Source organism: Mirounga angustirostris, unplaced genomic scaffold (assembly GCF_029215605.1).
Source record: "Mirounga angustirostris isolate CCGP_5_RB_7025 unplaced genomic scaffold, mMirAng1.0.hap1 SCAF_10, whole genome shotgun sequence".
Classification (NCBI taxonomy): domain Eukaryota; kingdom Metazoa; phylum Chordata; class Mammalia; order Carnivora; family Phocidae; genus Mirounga; species Mirounga angustirostris.
Window position 1 is genome coordinate 80,277,703 of NW_026991718.1, and position 15,446 is coordinate 80,293,148.

General features: G+C 38.5%; 1 protein-coding gene across 3 annotated transcripts in view; it reads left to right on the forward strand.

The window, feature by feature from the left end:
• The window catches only part of IL1R2 (interleukin 1 receptor type 2), a 142,565-nt gene that overhangs the window by 24,379 nt on the left and 102,740 nt on the right, over window positions 1-15,446 (forward strand). For all 3 annotated transcript variants that reach the window (XM_064572651.1, XM_064572650.1, XM_064572652.1), the window contains exon 2: window positions 206-3,574. The gene's annotated coding sequence lies outside the window, so the exon portion shown is untranslated. The remainder of the gene's footprint in view (window positions 1-205; window positions 3,575-15,446) is intronic.

Here is a 15,446-nt window from a genome sequence, read left to right on the forward strand (position 1 = left end):
CACTTGTGAATTTGGAATCATAAATATTTAATCTTTTGATTTTTGTGTTAGTCAACATTTGCCACCTTCAGTTAGAGATACTAAAACAGAAAAGTTAAATTTATTATTCTGAATTCAAAACACTAAATAAGTACAAAAGAAAGTTAAATAAGTGATGTAATTTTATAAATTTATAGGTGTATTTATTTATTTATTTTTTAAATAGGCTCCATGCCCAGTGTGAGGCCCAATGTGAGGATTGAACTCATGGCCCTGAGATCAAGACCCAAGCTGAGATCAAGAGTCAGATGTTCCACCAACAGAGCCACCCAGGTGCCCCAAAGCTTAAAAGACTTTTAAGACTCCCTGTATTATTTATTGAGTAGTACAGGCTACTAACATTATGTACAAATTGTTCCAAATTTTCTAAAGCCTAACGTGTATGTCTATATAGAAAAAAATCTACAGAATTATAATGATGCATATTTACAAAGCTTTATTCCCTGTTATGGGATGTTTGTTTTCTTTTTCATGCTTTTCTGTGTTTTCTACATTTTCTACAGTCAACATATATAGAATTTTTAATATGGAAAGAAAACTTAAAAATGGCCATGTTCTGGTTACCTGCCCTTTCTCCTTCCAAGCTGAACAGATTTGGTTTAGGCTTGTGACCCCAGGCCTTCCACTCACTTCTGGCTGGGGCTTGATAGGTTGAGGTTGCCCCATCTGCCTGCAGGTGGACGATCGGGAATGGGTATAGGCTCACTCTGACAAGGAGACTGGTGGACAAGTTTCCTGGAAATTTTTGAAAAAAGTGTCTTCACTTTTGAGCAAGAGCTGCAGGAACAGACTACTGCTTTCTAGCTGAGAGGCCTGCTGCCATGGGATGAAGCCAACACACAGAGGAGAGCAGCAGGAGGGTCTCAGGGAACAGGCCAGGGCTCAGGGTCATCCAGCATGGGGCTGCCTGACCGCTGGCTGCCCAGGCAGGAGACCTGACACCTGTCATCGTGTTTAAGCCAATTCAAACTGGGATTTCTAATCCTTTCATCCTAAAACATCCTGACAGAAGAGGCTCCTTCTGAAATCCTTGCTGCTGTTGGCCATTGGACAGTGTTTTCCTTCTTTGATCCAACCTGTCAACTCTAGCAAGTGAGCAAAGCTTAGTTGATTTGAGACCACTAAGCTCAGGCTACCAACTTAGAAGGAAGGTGTTCTAGCTTAAGAAGGACTTCTAAACCCCTAGGATGTAAATAAACATCTCTAAAGATTTTTCTCGGATTTGTATTATTTCTTATATTTAAATTTTAATTCATCAGGAGTTTATTTTTGTATATAGTGTGTGAAAGGGGATTCAGCGTTCTTTTTTCCCAGGTGATAGGTAGTTGTGTTAGTAACTTCCTTTACCAGTAGTGTGAATAACATTTTAAACATCAATAAAAAAAATTTCCATCTAAGCATCTGCCTTTGGCTCAGGTCCTGATTCCCAGGATCCTGGGATTGAGTCCCACATCAGGCTCCCTGCTCAGTGAGGAGTCTGCTTCTCCCTCTGCCCCTCCCCCCCATTTGTGCTCTCACTCTCTCTCTCAAATAAATAAAATCTTAAAAAAATATTTCCATCTGTATTCATAGGAGGCATTGGTCTATTCTCTCTTTTTATTGTTATTATTGTTATAAAGTTTGTGTTCAAGTGATGCTAGATTTGTGAAATAAATCGAGGATATTGCCACATTTCTATAGTTTGAGATAGATTAAATGAAATTAGAATTAACTGAGAACTGGGACTCAGTTGGGACCATCTGGTCCCAGGTGTTTTTATCAATGGTATATTTTTAATTGCCATTTCAGGTTCATCTATGGTAATTGATTTATTCAAGGTTTCCACTTCTTGGTTTAATTCTGGTAATTTTACATTTTTCAAGGAAACCATCTGTTTCCAAGTATGTTGCCATAAGGTTGTAAGTAATATTTTTACAAGTCTCACCTGTCTCTGTGTCCTTGACTTTCTGATTTTGTCATTCTATTTTTGTATCCTTTTGCTGTTTATTTTTGCCTTTATCCATCTCACAAAAGTTTACATTATTAGTCTTTTCAATGAAATGCTTTTGGATTTGTTTATCCTTCCTATGTTTTCTTTCTATGTTTCTATTACATAGATTTTAGCCTTTATTAAGTTCTTCTTCCAACTCTTTGTGCTTTAATTTATTGTTCCCTTACTAATTTCTTAAAATGAGAACTGCTATGGGTTGAATTGTGTTGAATAATATGTTGAAATCCTAACTTCCTATACCTAAGAATCTGACTTTACCTGGAAAGAGGGCCATTGTAGATGTAATTAGTTAAGATGAGGTCATACTGGAGTAGGATGGGTCCTTAATTCCATATGACTGGTGTCCTTATACAAACACAGCCATGTGAAGAAACAGAGGCAAAGAGAGAACAACATGTAAAATGGAGGCAGAGATTGAAATATATATGCTTCTACAAGCCAAGGAACATCTGTGCCTACCAGAAACTGAAAGAAGTAAGGACAGATCTTTCACTGGAGGTTTTGGAGGGAGCATGGCCTGGCTAACACCTGATTTCAGACTTCTAGTCTTCAGAAGTATGAAATAATAAATTTCTGTTGTTTTAAGCCACACAATTTATGGTGCTTTGTTATGGCCACCCTGGGAAACTAACACATGTACTAAATTCCTTATTTATTAATTTTAATTTTTCATCAAGAAACATATTTGAAATTTTAAATATGGATAATAATTTCATTTTGATTTTTTTTTTTATCCAAAGCTTATCTAGCTCTGGGTTTCATAATTTCCAAGTAAAGAAATTTTTTTTGAAGATTTTATTTATTTATTTGACAGAGAGAGACACAGCGAGAGAGGGAACACAAGCAGGGGGAGTGGGAGAGGGAGAAGCAGGCTTCCTGCAGGGCAGAGAGCCCAATGCAGGGCTCAATCCCAGGACCCTGGGATCATGACCTGAGCCAAAGGCAGTTGCTTAACGACTGAGCCACCCAGGCATCCCCAAGTAAAGAAATTTAAAAATTAATGGTTTTTTAAATGACTTCTAATTTTATTAAATTATTATTATAACCCTATCAAATTCCTAATTTTTAAATTTCTTAAAATTTTCTTCATACCTAAGAAATTAATCAGTTTTGTCAGTGTTAGATGGGCAAATGGAAAAAAAAGTATGTTTTCTATTTAACAAATGTGACAGTCATATATATCTACTAATTGACTTTCTTGATCAGCTTATTAAATTTTTCTATGTCCTTACTCATCTTAACTTGATTCAGTTTTCTAAGAATTATTTTAGTATTTCCCTTTATGGTGGTATTTTAATTTATTTTTAAAACTTGTAATTAATTTTTAAAATTTAATTTACTTGTAGATGTACATACAATTGTATGAACGAATACAGAAGAGTGATATCACTGAAAATGGTGGAATAGAGACTTCCAGGACTCTGTCTCTGTGTAGAAATAATAAGCTAAAACAATGGTCAGATTCAACTTTCAGAGAATTGTGAAATCCAGTCAAAAACTTACAATAAACAAGGAAAAGCTTAATAAAGAAGTTGCTTTATTAAGGTAAGAGAGCACTGTGGTTCTCTTTAAATTTTCTGTCCGCCATCCCCCACTACCTGATCAATGGTGGCCATGAAGCCCTACACTCTTAATGCAGGTATCTGGTGCCAGGGCCAGCAATACAGATCTTATTCTCAAGAATTGCCATTGTGTGTTTTGACCTGTATGGCAGTTCCCTGAAGGACTGGTGTAAAGATTTGTCTTTATTTTGCCCATCTCTCAATAGGCAGAAGAAAGAACCAGATAACTTGAATGTAGATCAAGTGAGATTATCAATTCTGAGGAGTTAAAAGATGAAAGAATGACTTGTGGGGATCCATCAAGTGTACCAACAAATGTAAAATGGCAGTCCCAGAAGGAGAGGAGAGAGAAAAGGGCCAGAAAAAATATTTCAAGAACTAATGGCATACAATATCCCAAATTTGATGAAAGATATGAATCTACATGTCCAAGAAGTTCAGTAAACTCCAAGTAGGATAAATTCAAAGAGATCCACAGCAAGACACATTATAAACTGTCTTAAGACAAAGGGAAAGAATCTTGAAAGCAGCAAGAATAAAGCAACTCCAGTAAGATTCATAATCAAATTATCTTGGAGAAACCATGGAGACCAGATGTCAGTAGAAGGACATATTTAAAATAATGAAAGAAAAAAAGCTAACAAAGAAGTATCCTATATATGGCAAAACTATACTTCAAAAGTGGAAGAGAAGTTAAAACATTGCAAAATATACAAAAACTGAAATAATTTATCATGAGTTAACCTGACCTAAAAGAAATGCTAAAGAAAGTCCTTCAGGCTGAAATGAAAGGACACTAGACAGTAACTAGAAGTCATACAAAGGAAAGAAAGAAAGAAAAAAAGCAATGGCAACTATATAGGTAGATATAAAAGCTAGTATCATTACAGTTTTTATTCGTATCTCCTACTTTATTTCCTAAAAAATGCAAAAACCAATACTTATAAATCCACGTTAATGGGTACATATGTATAAAGATATAATTTGTGAGAATGAAAACAAAGGGGTGGATGGAGGTATAAAGGAGCAGCATTTTTATATGCTATTGAAACTAAGTTGGATTAACTCAAACTTGATTGTTACAAAGCTATCGATTGTATTCCCCATGGTAACCACTAAGAAAAAGATGAAAAAATGCATAGAAAAAGAAAATGAGAATAAAATCAAAATTGTACACTAGAAAATAATCACAAAAGAAGGCAGTAAGGAGAGAATTGAGAAACAAAAATGATATGACATAGGAAACACATAGCAAAATGGTAGAAGTAAGTTCTACCATATCAGTGATTACTTCAGATGTAAATGAATTTTATTCACCAGTAAAAAGGCAGATCTTTGTAGAATGGGTAAAAAAAACCATGATCCAACTATGTGCTATCTATAAGAGACTCACTTTATATCCAAAGGCACACAGGTTGAGAGTGAAAGGACTGAAAAAGATATTCCATATAAATAGTAACCAAATGAGAGCAGAGGGTGGATATTCTAATATCAGAAAACTAGATTTTAACACAAAAATTGTTACAAGAGACAAAGGATAGTATATATTGATAAAAGAGTCAATTCATTGAGATTTAACCATTATAAACATATATAAACCTAAAAAGAGGACCCCACAACATATGCAACAAAAACTGATGGGATTGAAGGGAAAAATACACAGTTCTACAATAATAGTTGGAGACTTTAATACTACATTTTCAATAATGGATAGAACAACTAAATGGAAGATCAGTAAGGGAACATAGGACTTGAATGACACTACTAACCAACTAGACTTAATGAACATAGAACAATTCTCCCAAGAACAGAAGAATACACATTCCTCTCAAGGGTATATGGAACATTCTCCAAGATAGACCATATGTTAAGCCACAAAATGAGTCTCAATAAAATTATGAATATTGAAATCACACAAAATATCTTCCCCAACCACAATGGAATAAAATTAGAAATAGGGCGCCTGGGTGGCTCAGTGGGTTAAGTGACTGCCTTCGGCTCAGGTCATGATCCTGGAGTCCCGGGATCGAGTCCCATGTCGGGCTCCTTGCTCAGCAGGGGGTCTGCTTCTCCCTCTGACCCTCCCCCCTCTCATGTGCTCTCTCTCTCTCATTCTCTCTCTCTCAAATAAATAAATAAAATCTTTAAAAAAATTAGAAATAATAGAAGATCAATGGAAATTTTGCACATATGTCGAAATTAAACCACACATTTTAAAAAACAGTGGGTCAAAGAAATTACAAGTGAAATTTAAAAAGAGACAAATGGAAAGAAAAAGTCAATATAACTAAATTTATGGGGTTCAGTGAAGGTAGTTCTCAGAGAGAAATTTATAGCTGCAACATACCTACATAGAAAAAGAAGATCCCAAATCAGTTACCTAACTTTACATCTTAAGGAATTAAGTGAAGAAGAGCAAGCTAAACCCCAAGCTGGCAGAAAGAAAAAAATAATAAAAATTAAAGTGGAGATAAACAACTAGAAAAATAAAAAAAATAGTAAGAATTAATGAAATCAAAAGCTGGTTTTTGGAAAGATGAACAAAATTGACAATCCTTTAACTAGACTGACCAAGAAAAAAAGAGAGAAGACTCAAATTGCTAAAATCAGGAATGAAAATAGGAGATACATAACTCCAGACCTTATAGAAATAAAAGGATTATAAGAGCATAAAATGAGCAATTGTATGTCAAAATTAAAGTTTAGAGAAAATGGACAAATTCCTAGATACACACAAACCACCAAAACTGGCTCAAGAAGAAACAATATCTAACAGACATAAAAAGTAAAGAGATTGAATCAGTAATCAAAATCTTCCAACAAAGAAAAGACTAGGACCAGAAGTCTTTTTTGGTGAATTCTATAAATCATTTAAAGAATTGACACCAATCCTTATCAAACACTTCCAAAAATGGAAGGCTAGGGAACAGTTCTTTTATTTTCTTTTTTAAATTTTCAAATTTTTTTTAGTAATCTCTACATCCAACTTGGGGCTCCAACTCACGACCTTGAGATCGAGAGTCACATGCTCAGGGCGCCTGGGTGGCTCAGTCATTAAGTGTCTGCCTTCAGCTCAGGTCATGATCCTAGGGTCCTGGGATCGAGCCCCGCTTTGGGCTCCCTGCTCTGCGGGAAGCCTGCTTCTCCCTCTCCCACTCCCCCTGCTTGTGTTCCCTCTCTCGCTGTGTCTCTCTCTGTCAAATAAATAAATAAAATCTTAAAAAAAAAAAAAAAAGAGTCACATGCTTTTCTGACTGAGCCAGCCATGCGCCCCTAGGGAACAGTTCCTTTATTTTTTATTTTATTTTTTTTCACCTTTAAGATCTTTTTTTTTTATTCTTATGTTAATCCCCTACATTACATCATTAGTTTTAGATGTAGTGTTCCATGATTCATTGTTTGTGCATAACACCCAGTGCTCCATGCAGAATGTGCCCTCCTCAATACCCACCACCAGGCTAACACATCGTCCCACCCCCTCCCCTCTAGAACCCTCAGTTTGTTTTTCAGAGTCCATCGTCTCTCATGGTTCATCTACCCCCTCCGATTTCCCCCGCTTCATTCTTCCCCTCCTGCTACCTTCTTCTTTTTTTTTTTTTTTTAACATATATTGCATTATTTGTTTCAGAGGTACAGATCTGAGATTCAACAGTCTTGCACAATTCATAGCGCTTACCAGAGCACATACCCTCCCCAGTGTCTATCACCCAGTCACCACATCCCTCCCACCCCATCCCCCACTCCAGCAACCCTCAGTTTGTTTCCCGAGATTAAGAATTCCTCATATCAGTGAGATCATATGATACATGTCTTTCTCTGTTTGACTTATTTCGCTCAGCATAATACCCTCCAGTTCCATCCACGTCGTTGCAAATGGCAAGATCTCATTCCTTTTGATGGCTGCATAATATTCCATTGTATGTATATACCACTTCTTCTTTATCCATTCATCTGTTGATGGACATCTTGGCTCTTTCCACAGTTTGGCTATTGTGGACACTGCTGCTATAAACATCGGGGTGCACGTACCCTTTCGGATCCCTACTTTTGTATCTTTGGGGTAAATACCCAGTAGTGCAATTGCTGGATCGTATGGTAGCTCTATTTTCAACTTTTTGAGGAACCTCCATACTGTTTTCCAGAGTGGCTGCACCAGCTTGCATTCCCACCAACAGTGTAGGAGGGTTCCCCTTTCTCCGCACCCCCGCCAACATCTGTCGTTTCCTGACTTGTTAATTTTAGCCATTCTGACTGGTGTGAGGTGGTATCTCATTGAGGTTTTGATTTGGATTTCCCTGATGCCGAGCGATATTGAGCACTTTTTCATGTGTCTGTTGGCCATTTGGATGTCTTCTTTGGAAAAATGTCTGTTCATGTCTTCTGCCCATTTCTTGATTGGATTCTTTGTTCTTTGGGTGTTGAGTTTGATGAGTTCTTTATAGATTTTGGATACTAGCCCTTTATCTGATATGTCATTTGCAAATATCTTCTCCCATTCTGTCAGTTGTCTTTTGGTTTTGTTGACTGTTTCCTTTGCTGTGCAAAAGCTTTTTATCTTGATGAAGTCCCAATAGTTCATTTTTGCTCTTGCTTCCCTTGCCTTTGGTGATGTTTCTAGAAGAAGTTGCTGCGGCTGAGGTCAAAGAGGCTGCTGCCTGTGTTCTCCTTTAGGATTTTGATGGACTCCCGTCTCACATTGAGGTCTTTCAACCATTTGGAGTCTATTTTTGTGTGTGGTGTAAGGAAATGGTCCATTTTCATTCTTCTGCATGTGGCTATCCAATTTTCCCAACACCATTTGTTGAAGAGACGGTCTTTTTTCCATTGGACATTCTTTCCTGCTTTGTCAAAGATGAGTTGACCACAGAGTTGAGGGTCCATTTCTGGGCTCTCTATTCTGTTCCATTGATCTATGTGTCTGTTTTTGTGCCAGTACCATGCTGTCTTGATGATGACAGCTTTATAATAGAGCTGGAAGTCCGGAATTGTGATGCCGCCAGCTTTGCTTTTCTTTTTCAACATTCCTCTGGCTATGCGGGGTCTTTTCTGGTTCCATACAAATTTTAGGATTATTTGTTCCATTTCTTTGAAAAAAGTGGATGGTATTTTGATGGGGATTGCATTGAATGTGTAGATTGCTCTAGGTAGCATTGACATCTTCACAATATTTGTTCTTCCAATCCATGAGCATGGAACGTTTTTCCATTTCTTTGTGTCTTCCTCAATTTCTTTCATGAGTATTTTATAGTTTTCTGCGTACAGATCCTTTGTCTCTTTGGTTAGATTTATTCCTAGGTATCTTATGGTTTTGGGTGCCATTGTAAATGGGATCGACTCCTTAATTTCTCTTTCTTCTGTCTTGTTGTTGGTGTATAGGAATGCCACTGATTTCTGTGCATTGATTTTATATCCTGCCACTTTACTGAATTCCAGTATGAGTTCTAGCAGTTTTGGGGTGGAGTCTTTGGAGTTTTCCACATAAAGTATCATATCATCTGCAAAGAGTGAGAGTTCGACTTCTTCTTTGCTGATTTGGATGCCTTTGATTTCTTTTTGTTGTCTGATTGCTGTGGCTAGGACTTACAATACTATGTTGAATAGCAGTGGTGATAGTGGACATCCCTGCCGTGTTCCTGACCTTAGGGGGAAAGCTCTCAGTTTTTCCCCATTGAGAATGATATTCGCTGTAGGTTTTTCATAGATGGCTTTTATGATATTGAGGTATGTACCCTCTATGCCTATACCCTGAAGAGTTTTGATCAAGAAAGGATGCTGTACTTTGTCAAAAGCTTTTTCTGCATCTATTGAGAGGATCATATGATTCTTGTTCTTTCTTTTGTTAATGTATTGTATCACATTGATTGATTTGCGGATGTTGAACCAACCTTGCAGCCCAGGGATAAATCCCACTTGGTCATGGTGAATAATCCTTTTAATATACTGTTGGATCCTATTGGCTAGTATTTTGGTGAGAATTTTTGCATCCATGTTCATCAGGGATATTGGTCTGTAATTCTCCTTTTTGATGGGGTCTTTGTCTGGTTTGGGGATCAAGGTAATGCTGGCCTCATAAAATGAGTTTGGAAGTTTTCCTTCCATTTCTATTTTTTGGAACAGTTTCAGAAGAATAGGTATTAATTCTTCTTGAAATGTTTGGTAGAATTCCCCTGGGAAGCCATCTGGCCCTGGGCTTTTGTTTTTTTGGAGATTTTTGATGACTGCTTCTATTTCCTAGTGGTTATAGGTCTGTTCAGGTTTTCTATTTCTTCCTGGTTCAGTTTTGGTAGTTGCTAGGAATGCATCCATTTCTTCCAGGTTATCTGATTTGCTGGCATAGAGTTGTTCATAATATGTTCTTATCATTGTTTGTATTTCTTTGGTGTTGGTTGTGATCTCTCCTCTTTCATTCATGATTTTGTTGGTTTGGGTCATTTCTCTTCTCTTTTTGATAAGTCTGGCCAGGGGTTTATCAATCTTGTTAATTCTTTTAAAGAACCAGCTCCTAGTTTCGTTGATCTGTTCTACTATTCTTTTAGTTTCTATTTCATTGATTTCTGCTCTGATCTTTATTATTTCTCTTCTCCTGCTGGGTTTAGGCTTTATTTGCTGTTCTTTCTCCAGCTCCTTTAGGTGTAGGGTTAGGTTGTGTACTTGAGACCTTTCTTGTTTCTTGAGAAAGGCTTGCATTCCTATATACTTTCCTCTTAGGACTGCCTTTGCTGCATCCCAAAGATTTTGAATAGTTGTGTTTTCATTTTCATTGGTTTCCATGTATTTTTTTAATTCTTCTTTAATTTCCTGGTTGACCCATTCATTCTTCAGTAGGATGCTCTTTAGCCTCCATGTATTTGAGTTCTTTCCGACTTTCTTCTTGTGATTGAGTTCTAGTTTCAAAGCATTGTGGTCTGAAAATAGACAGGGAATGATCCCAATCTTTTGGTACCGGTTGAGACCTGATTTATGACCTAGGATATGATCTATTCTGGAGAATGTTCCATGGGGACTAGAGAAGAATGTGTATTCCATTGCTTTGGGATGGAATGTTCTGAATATGTCTGTGAAGTCCATTTGGTCCAGTGTGTCATTTAAAGTCTTTATTTCCTTGTTGATCTTTTCCTTAGATGATCTGTCCATTTTAGTGAGGGGGGTGTTAAAGTCCCCCAATATTATTGTATTGTTGTGGATGTGTTTCTTTGCCTTATATAATTGGCTGCTCCCATGTTAGGGGCATAGATATTTACAATTGTTAGATCTTCTTGTTGGATAGACTCTTTAAGTAGGATATAATGTCCTTCCTCATCTCTTATTACAGTCTTTGGTTTAAAATCTAATTTGTCTGAAATAAGGATTGCCACCCCAGCTTTCTTTTGGTGTCCATTAGCATGGTAATTGGTTTTCCACCCCCTCACTTTCAATCTGGGGGTGTCTTTGGTTCTAAAATGAGTCTCTTGCAGACAGCATATCGATGGGTCTTGTTTTTTAATCCAGTGTGATAGCCTGTGTCTTTTAATTGGGGCATTTAGCCCATTTACATTCAGGGTAACTATTGAAAGACAGGAATTTAGTGCCATTGTATTGCCTGTAAGGTGACTGTTACCGTATATTGTCTGTGTTCCTTTCTGGTCTATGTTGCTTTTAGGCTCTCTCTTTGCTTAGAGGACCCCTTTCAAGATTTCCTGTAGGGCTGGTTTTGTGTTTGCAAATTCCTTTAGTTTTTGTTTGTCCTGGAAGCTTTTTATCTCTCCTTCAATTTTCAATGACAGCCTAGCTGGATATAGTATTCTTGGCTGCATATTTTTCTCATTTAGTGCTCTGAATATATCCTGCCAATCCTTCCTGGCCTGCCAGGTCTCTGTGGATAGGTCTGTTGCCAATCTAATGTTTCTACCATTGTAGGTTACATATCTCTTCTCCCGAGCTGCTTTCAGGATTTTCTCTTTGTCTGTGAGACTCGTAAGTTTTACTATTAGATGTCGGGGTGTTGACCTATTTTTATTGATTTTGAGAGGGGTTCTCTGTGCTTCCTGGATTTTGATGCCTGTTTCCTTCCCCAAATTAGGGAAGCTGTCTGCTATAATTTGCTCCATTATACCTTCTGCCCCTCTCTTTCTTCTTCTTCTGGGATCCCAATTATTCTAATGTTGTTTCGTCTTATGGTATCGCTTATCTCTCGAATTCTGCCCTCGTGATCCAATAGTTGTTTATCTCTCTTTTTCTCAGCTTCTTTATTTTCCATCATTTCGTCTTCTATATTACTGATTCTCTCTTCTGCCTCATTTATCCTAGTAGTTAGCGCCCCCATTTTTGATTGCACCTCATTAATAGCCTTTTTCATTTCTACTTGGTTGGATTTTAGTTCTTTTACTTCTCCAGAAAGGGTTTCTCTAATAACTTCCATATTTTTTTCAAGCCCAGCTAATATGTTTAAAGTGATGATTCTGAACTCTAGATCTGACATCGTACTAATGTCCATATTGAGTAGGTCCCTGGCAGTCGGTACTACCTCTTGTTCTTTTTGTTGAGGTGATTTTTTCCGTCTTGTCATTTTGTGCAGAGGAGAATAGATTAATGAGAGAACAAAATGCTAGCAGAGTAACAACGTCCCCAGAAAATATACTCTAAACAAATCAGAAAAGACCTGAAGCAATGGAAAAAGAAACGGAAAGAGAGAAAAAAGAAAAAGATAAAGATAAAAACAAACAAAATAAACAAAACAGAACAACAACAACAAAAAACCAGAATGTGATCAAATATGATCAGGCTGGTATATAGATCAGTGCCACACACTAGATTTGGGGTGTATTTTGGTCTGTTAGGAGAAAGTGCCTCCCAAAATTTTAAAGAAAGAAAAACTTATATATGTACAAAAATAAGGGTTGATATGATGAAGGGATGGAATATGACTGTAAAGATGGAAATTATAAAAAAATTTTATAAAAGGAGTTGATAAGAAGTTGTTTGAAAAAAGAAAGAAGAGGATTTTAAAAAAGAAAAAAGAAAAAAAAAAGGAGAGAATGTGATCAGGCAGGGGAGTAGAAAAAACCATATACTAGAGATTTAGGGTATATTTTAATCTGTTAGAAGAAACTATCTTAAAATTTTAAAGAGAGAACAACTTATATATATATGCCAAAAATACGGGTAACTACTATGAAGGGATACAATATGACTCTAAAAATGAAAAATAAAAATGTTTTTTTAAAAAAAGGGATTGATAAGATGTTGGTTGAAAAAGGGAAAAAGAAAAATTCAAAAAGAAATAAAAAGACAAAAAGACAGTTAAAAAAAATTAACTTTAAAAGACTAAGGAATCATGGTAAAAAAGCCGTGAATTCTATGTGCAGTAGTTCCCTAGCGCTGGAGTTCTGCCGTTCTCATTGATCGGTAAACTTGGTCTTGGCTGGCTGTTCTCGCTGATCTTCTGGGGAGGGGCCTGTTGCCGTGGTTTCCAAATGTCTCTGCCGGAGGCGGAATTGCCCCGCCCTTGCCCCCTCCCGGCTAAGTGATCTGCTCGGGTTTGCTCTCCGGGGCTTTTGTTCCCTGCGAGCTTTCCGTACAGCTTTGGAGGCAGAGAGTGAAAATGGCGGCCTCCCAATCTCCACCCCGGAGGAGCCGAGAACTCGGGGCCCGCTCCTCAGTGAGCCCCCAGAGAAAAGCAGTCACTCACTCCCGTCTCCCCGGTCTGCAGCTGCACTCCGTGCTCAACCGGCCTGTGACCGCGCGTTTCTATCTCTGGCACCCGACCGCGGGTGGAGTCTCCAGACCCAGCAGATCCCTGCGGTGCACTCCCGCGCGGCTCCTCCCGGGGGAGAAAGGTGAGTCTCCCCGGATCTGCCGCTTGTTGGGTCCCTGCTGGAGGAGCAGGGGCCCGACTGTGCCGCGGATCACGGTCAATGGCAACCCCGAGCTGAGAGCCCGCGCCTGGGCTCCACCTCTGCAGCCGGCTTCCCTGCTCCGATACCTGGGAGCTCTGCCGCCCTCAGGCACCCCCGGTCTTTCTGTGACCCTGAGGGTCCTGACACCACACTGTCCCGGAGGGTTCCACCCCCCGCTTAGCCACCAGAGTGACGTCCCTCAGTGGAGCAGACTTCTAAAAGTTCCGATTTTGTGCTCCGTGGTTCTATCACTTGCCAGAAGCGGCCGACGGAGGCCCCTCCCCCGCCGTCTATCCTCCCGAATATCGCCGCGGGTTCACTTCTCCGCACGTCCTACCTTCCAGAACGTGGTCGCTTTTCTGATGAGAGAGTTGTTGCTCTTCTTTTCTTCAATCTCCTGTTGAGTTTGTAGGTGTTAAGAATGGTTTGATCCCTATCCAGCTGAATTCCTGAGAGGAGACGAAATCCAGGTCTCCTAGTCCTCCGCCATCTTGCTCCGCCCCCCCCCACAGTTCCTTTAAAAAAAAAAAAAGATTTATTTATTTATTGGAGGGGGAGGGGCAGAAGGAGAGGGAGAGAGAATCCCAAGCAGACTTCCCACTGAGCACAGAGCCCAATGCGGGGCCCGATCCCATGACCCCAAGATCACCACTCCAGCAGAAACCAAGAGTTGGGTGCTGAGCCACCCAGGTGCCCCTAGGGAAGAGTTCTTAATGCATTCTATGAGGCCACCATTACTCTGATACAAAAGCCATATAAATACAAGAAAAAAGCCTCCAGACCAATATTCCTTATAAATATAGATGTAAACATCCTCAACAATATATTAGCAAACCAAATCCAGAGCAGATTAAAAGCATTATAGATCATGATCAACTGGGATTTATCTCAGGAATACAAGTGGTTCAACATGTGAAAATTAATCAATGTAGTACACCACCTTAGTAGAAAAAGGGGAGGAAAAAACACATGATCATCTCAATTAATGCAGAAAAATAATTGGACAGATTCCAACACCCTTTTATGATAAAACACTTAACAGACTAGGAATAGAAGGGAACTTCCTTAACATGATATAGGGCATTTATGAAAACCCACAGCTAACCTTTACTCAATGGTGAAAGATTAAAAGTTTTTTTCCTAAAATTAGGAACAAGACAAGGATGCCCACATTTGGCACTTGTATTCAACATTGTCCTGGAAGTTCTAGCCAGAGCAATCAGGCAGGAAAAAGAAATAAAAGGCCTAATGCCAGTTAAATTTTTTTTTTCCTATTTAAGTAATTTGATTTTTCTGTCTGGAATCCTATAAGATGTCCTCTTTGTCCATGGTGTTCAGGTGTTTTACCAGGACCTGCTCGTTCATGTATCTTTCTTAAGCAGTCTTTGACTCACTAAATCTTCTCATTGCACTTATTCATATCTTTTTTTCAGTTCAAGGAAACGATTCTTTACTGTTTGTTCATTGCCTCTCACCCTCCTGCTCCTTTTCTTCATTCAGGAACTCCTATCCTAGATCTGTCTTCCAGGTGTCTTTTGTTTCCCCTCATGACTACATCCTTCTGTATTTTGGTCCTATTGTTTGACCTGTTTCTTTCATTTGATTTTCCATAGCACCATTGGTAGCTCACATGCCCAATATCTCAACAGTGGCTGTAACAGTGTCACCTGCAAATTGTCTGCTCAACTTTTGGCTTGAAAATATTTTTTTAAGTTCTAAGATATTTTTCTCTTCATTTTCTTTTCTTTCTTTTTCTTTCTTTTCTTCCTTCCTTCCATCCTTTTGCATTGTTCCTGAAAACGTTGAATCACTCATTTCTTTTTTTGTCCAAGAGGTAGCATAGTATAGTGATTAAGAATGTGGGTTCTGGAGCCAGAAAAACTGCCTGAGTTCAAATCCTAGCTCAACCTCTTACCAACCTGCAACCTTTGGCAAGTTACTTAACCTCTTTAGGCCTCCATTTCCCCATCTGTAAAATAA